This window comes from Microcebus murinus, chromosome 5 (assembly GCF_040939455.1).
Source record: "Microcebus murinus isolate Inina chromosome 5, M.murinus_Inina_mat1.0, whole genome shotgun sequence".
NCBI classification, from domain to species: Eukaryota; Metazoa; Chordata; class Mammalia; order Primates; family Cheirogaleidae; genus Microcebus; species Microcebus murinus.
The window spans coordinates 109,131,724-109,137,723 of NC_134108.1; positions in this window are offsets into that span (position 1 = coordinate 109,131,724).

Below are 6,000 nucleotides of genomic sequence, written 5' to 3' on the forward strand. Positions count from 1 at the left end.
GGGAGGCCGAGGCGGGCGGATTGCTCGAGGTCAGGAGTTCGAAACCAGCCTGAGCAAGAGCGAGACCCCGTCTCTACTATAAATAGAAAGAAATTAATTGGCCAACTAATATATATACGAAAAATTAGCCGGGCATGGTGGCGAATGCCTGTAGTCCCAGCTACTTGGGAGGCTGAGGCAGGAGGATTGCTTGAGCCAGGAGTTTGAGGTTGCTGTGAGCTAGGCTGACGCCACGGCACTCACTCTAGCCTGGGCAACAAAGCGAGACTCTGTCTCAAAAAAAAAAAAAAAAAAAAAAAAAAACCAAGACTCCGACTTGGTGACTGCAGGTAGGGGGACAGTACAGGTGGCGCACGAGGCCTGGGCCTGGCTGCCTGGTGCGCGATCAGCTCTGCCCACCCACACGCTGTGTCACCTCGGGCAGCTCCCGTGACCTCTGCGTCTGCATCCGTGAGAGGGATCACGACAACACACTCTCGCACCTGCCTCAAAGGGCTGCTGGAAGGAGTAAGCAGTTAATATGGCCGGGCGCGGTGGCTGACACCTGTAATCCTAGCACCCAGGGAGGCCGAGGCAGGAGGATCACTTGAGGTCAGGAGTTTGAGACCAGCCTGAGCCAGAGAGAGATCGTGTCTCTACTAAAAATAGAAAAATTAGCTGGGCGTGGTAGCATGCGCCTGTAGTCCCAGCTACTCGGGAGGCTGAGGCAGGAGGATCGCTTGAGCCCAGGAGTTTGAGGTTGCTGTGAGCTAGGCTGACGCCACGGCACTGTACGCGGAGTGACAGAGCAAGACTCTGTCTCAAAAAAAAAGAAAGAAGAAAGAAAAAGAATGGAAGGAAGGAAGGAAGGAAGGAAGGAAGGAAGGAAGGAAGGAAAGAAACTGAACCCTCCTCTTCACTTTCTGCTTCATCTTAAGAAAAAAAAGGAGTTAATATGTGTAAAGTGCTTCAAAGAGTGCCTTGTTCAGAGAGAACACTATAAACTCAGCAGTTACTGTGCTGTGTGACCTCGACCAAGTCCCTTCCCTCTCTGTGCCTCCCTCGCTTCCCTGTAAAACGCATCACGAGACAAGTTCAGCTCTAGGGTCTGTGGTTCCGGAAGTCACACTAGGCTCACATCCCCGCCACTTTTACAGTCCCCTCCTGCCTGGTGACAGGGCCCCTGCCCAGCCTTTGTTCTCCCTCCCCCTCGCCTTTCCCTCCTTAAGGGTGGCAGTCCGAGGACAGCCTGTGGCGGAGCTGTAGTGGGGGGTGTTGGTCACAGGGTTGGCCAGTGGGGCAGGAGGGGCCCTGGGTCTCTCCCGCCACCCTCCTTGCTGCCCCCTGGCGCCCTCTGTCCCCAGCGCTGGGCGGCTGGGCCATGCCCCTGCTCAGCTCCAGCTGGGTGGCGCCCAGAGGCAGGCCTGGCTGGCCCCCATCAGGACGTCAGGACGGGGGCACTCAGAAAAGTCCTCCCTGCCGCCCTGGCAGAGCTGGGCAGGTGCCGCCCGAGAGTGAAGGCAGCAGAGTCCCCGAGTCCGGCCCTGGCCCCGCTGTGTGACTTCAGACAGACCCGTACTGTCTCTGAGCCTGTCTTGGGGTCTGAGCAGAGTGCAGGCTGTGCCTCAGCCCCTGCTGTGGGGCTGGGGTAGAAGTCCCAGGCTCAGTGTCCCCTGCCCCCAGGGGTCTGTACCGCCACCTCTCCTGCACCCCCGCCCCCTTACCAGGGCTTGAGCCGCTGCGAGGGCCCTGACTAGAGCCCAGGGTGGGGTGAGAGCCGTCAGACGCGCACCAGGAAGCAAACCCTATTCCCAGCCACCCCTCCCCTGACCCTCCTCCCCACATCCCTGTGGCATTGTTGCCCAGGGCACTCAGACCACACGGGAGCCAGGAGCAGGAACCCGGCCACACCCTCTGCCCTCCCCAGGGCCGTGCCCAGACCCCTCGCAGCCACAGCCCCCGTTGGCCTCCACTTCCCGCCGGTGCCGGCCGCCGAGTGGTCTGCTCCCTCCCGTTCCCGTTCCCACGCACAGCTGTCTGCCCTGGCCGGTGCGGGCGAGGGCCAGGGAAGGGCTGTGCAGTGATGGGGGACGGGTGCTGTGGCCCCGGCCCCCGGCAGGATCCGGAAAGGCTTCTCAGAGATGATGGCCATGCCGGATTCTGAAGGTGACGTACGAGGCATGTAGAAAAGTCTGGAAGCAAAAGCCACTGTCAGCCCTATGGCACGGGGCCTGATTTGTTCACGGTTGTACCCCCGTGTTAGAACGGGCCGGCATGCAGTAAAGAGGCTCAGTAAGTGTGAGAATAAGTGAATGTTTGGGGAGAGTTTCTGGCGGTTCTGGAGCTGCACCGACCATGTGGTCGCAACGCGTGTGGGTGACTGGGCAGGGTCGGTCACTCAGGGCCTCTGTGCCCCACAAACTCCTCGTACTTTCTCGTGGGGCAGTGGGGAGCCATGGGCGGGGTGTGTGTGGTGTGACGCCCATCATCACCCTCAACACCGCTCCCCTGACTCTGACTCTCTGGTCCAGTGCGTGGCCCTGCCCCGCCTGCTCTTCCCTCATCAAACAGTATCTGTTGGTCTGTTTAAATGAGCACATACTAAGCTCCCGACGGCACACCGGCTGTCTTGCTGTAGCTGGAGGTGAATTCAACAGTCTTGCTCACACATTGCCCAAGATTTAGGCCAGGAACTCTTACCCTCGGGATTGTGGAGGTGCAATTCCAAGAGGTCTGTGAGCCCCTGCAGGCATTCAGTAAGAGTGTGTGTGTGTGTGTTCTGAGGGAAGGGGCCCATAGCCTTTCCCAGATTTGCGGGAGTGACCGGCACCCCGTCCCGGTCAGACCCACGCGTATGGGGAAGTAAGCTGATTCACGGCGTTGCATCTGCACCTCAATCCTCCCCCAACCCTCCCATTCCTGGCAGCAGGCGAGGGCCCGGCACTTCCCGGGCGGTGCTGCTGCCGGGCAGGGCGTCCCGCCCACAGCCCAAGGCCTGCAGAGCTGCTCCAGCTGCTCAGCTTAGGAGGCTTCCTGGGAACTCTGGCGGTCACTGTGCCTGGGAAGTCACTGTGGGGGCGGGGCAGGCCTCAGGTTGGGGACAGGGCACGGGCAGTAACATCGGGGTCACAGCAACACAACCGAAGGGGCACAGAGCTCCCCGAGTGTGGCGGCTGGCAGAGGGGCGTCTTTCACTGCTGAGCGCCACCTTGCCCGCCTTCCATCCTTCCCACACCCGGTTCTCAGAACTGCTCTGTGATTTTCTTTCATTGTCCCTTTCCCCTTCCAGCACCCCACTCATTCACCCATTTATTCACCTCTTTCATGGGTTCCTGGGCTCTGCCCGGAACGGGGCTGGGAGCGTGGCTGGGAGCACCGGCTCTCCCATTGCTCGGCGGGAGGCCGAGGCCCCCACCCAGGTGCAGGGCCGTGGGAGGTGGGGCCCTGCAGGGGAGAAGGCCGGCAGGGCGGGCTGGCGTCACATGATGACATCCTCAACCAGGCTCTGTCTGCCTGAAGCCCAGCACAGGAAGAGCCAGAGGGAAGAACGTGCCCAGCGCGTCTCCAGCGTCGCTCGGTGCAGAGGATGCCCTGAACCCTCGGTTATGCCTCAATTTCCTCATCTGGAAAATGGGGACAGTTAAGAGCCAAAACTGTAGGATCAGCATGAGAAACAAGGGGGCTGACACAGGTAACATCACTGGCAATCATCTTGGCCTGGGCCGGCCGTGGGCTCAGTGTTTGTTGTGTTATTAAAGATCAAGAGAAGGCCATGCATGGACCCTGGTAAGGCATGTCGCCCACTGGGTGTGGCTAATCCAGCGCGCACCCGAGGCCCTTTAAAGAGCCGCTGAAGCGCAGGGCCCTAAACTCCGGCATGGACAGGCGAGAGGAGGCGGAAACGCCCTCAGGAGGGAGCCCGCCGCGCCAGAGCCCGGGCGGTGAGCCCGGCACTGCCCTTTGAAGAAGACATCCTTGGTCCCCTTTCACCAAGAAAGGAAACTGAGGCTGAGAAGGCAAATGACTTGCCCGAGGACGCGCAGGAGGAACTCGTGCTCTGTCCCCAGCCTGGCTGCTTGGGCCTCTGCAGCTCCGTAGCAACACTGTCCCGAGGGCCTCTGGACACTGTCCCGACTCTCAGCTCCAAACAAGTCCTGGCCATACCCTTGGCCTCCCCAGGGCCAAAGGTCACGACCCACCCAGCAGCCCCGTAGCTTGGGCCCCCTTCAGCACCCACTTTCTCGTCTCCCTCCTGGGAGCTCCTGTAGCAGAGTCAAGCCCCCAGGACGTGCCTGCCGCCCTGGCCCCGCGGCCGCCCTCCACCACAGCCGTGGCTGTCCCGTGGGCCGCTCCTCCTTCACGGGGGAGCAGGCCGGCGGGTTGGGGGTGCGGGGCTTGGGGGCGGCAAGGGCAGTGGAAAGGGGCTTCTCCCGGAGGAACAAGCCCTCGGGGTCAGACCGCTGGTGGCCCAGGGCTGAGGGCCCCAGAGGACTGACCCTGCAGGGGCTGAGGGGCTGGGTTGATGAAGGCAGGCCTCCCGGCGTCATGATGCCATCCACTGCGCCCTGCAGCCCCTGCACCCCAGTCTGAGCCCCAACTCCCAGCTCCAAACAAGTCCTGGCTGCACCCTTGGCTACGAAAGGCAGCTGGTCAAATTGCTGTGAACATCTGCACCCCGGCTCATTCCCCTGCTCCCCACCCCAAGAATGGGCAGAACCGTCCTGCCCGGGGCCCTGGCAGTGCCCCAGCCTGAGGGCAGCGGGAATGGGGGACAGGTCCTGGCCGGGCCCCAGAGTCCTGGGCTCTAACTCCTGCCTGGCTCTGCTGCCGCTGTGCTGTGCGCCTCGGGCAGCTCACGCCCTCTCTGGGCCTCGGCACAAAGGGAGCTTGTTGGACGGGATCGCTGTCTCCCGGCTCTGCCCTCCTGTGTTAGTGATTCTAACTCCGCAGTGGGAGAGGGTTAGACTCCTTCAGTCTTGATTGAAATGTCACCTGAAAACGCAGCCACCAAAACCCTCCCAACACACACAAAAGTGCTGTGGACATTTCCTATTCTACCTGCCCGCGTTGTTTTTGCCCATAGCAGCAGCTATCCCCAGACACGCCACACCCTGCTCGTTTGCTCATTATCACCCTCTCCAGCCTGGAGTGCCAGCTCCAGGGGAGAGCGAGATCGGTCTGGCCTGTGCGCTGCGTGCCCCAGTGCTGGCGTGCAGTAGGCGCTCAATAAACATTTGCTGAAGGTGTGACGTGAGGGGGTCGGGCGTGTGGCCGGCCTGCGAGGCCGAGGACGCTGGACAGGCTGTGAGGAGCGGAAGGAGCCGTGTGGGCCGGGAGGGGATGAGAGCCCAAGCTCAGGCCAGGCGGGCGGGACGCCGGCTGCCTGGGCGGTGCCCACCTGGGCGGTGCCCACCTGGCGGTGCCTGGGGCCGCCCGGGTCCGTGTGTGCCAGTGCAGGCCTGGAGGTCCGGGCCTCCTTCCCTGGGGGTCTCCCCACCCTCCTGCCCCAGATGTGGTCCCTCTGGGCCGAGGCGGAAGGCCGGACACAAAGGCGCAGCCGCCCTCCCTCGGAAAGGAAAGCGCCGTTGATAAGGTGGGTAAATTTCAAAGGGCTGGTGGCGGCCGGGGCTGCTGATAGCGGGCCGAGCGCTGCCAGCGGCCTCCCCAGCCCCACTGCCCACCCGGGCCCGGCCCCCCAGCCCGCGGAGAAAAACAGGTTCGATTGTGCTCTTATCTGGGCCTGCGGTTTTGTAAGGCCCTGCTGGCCGGTAATGGGGAGCAGGCAGCCTGGGCTCTCAGGTGTGGGCGCGACTGGGGCCTGGGCACCTCCGCCCCCCACGACGGCCAGCCTGGGCTGGGGGAGCGCCCGGCGCTCTGGAGGGGCCGCGAGGGCAGCTGATGCCGCGCCCCAAGCAGGGCTGGGGAGCCGCACTGAGCACTGAACATAGAGTCAGGGCAGGTCCCTCGAGCAGGTGGGATGGGAGCAAAAACACGAGGGAGGTGAAGGTGCCAGCTCCGCAG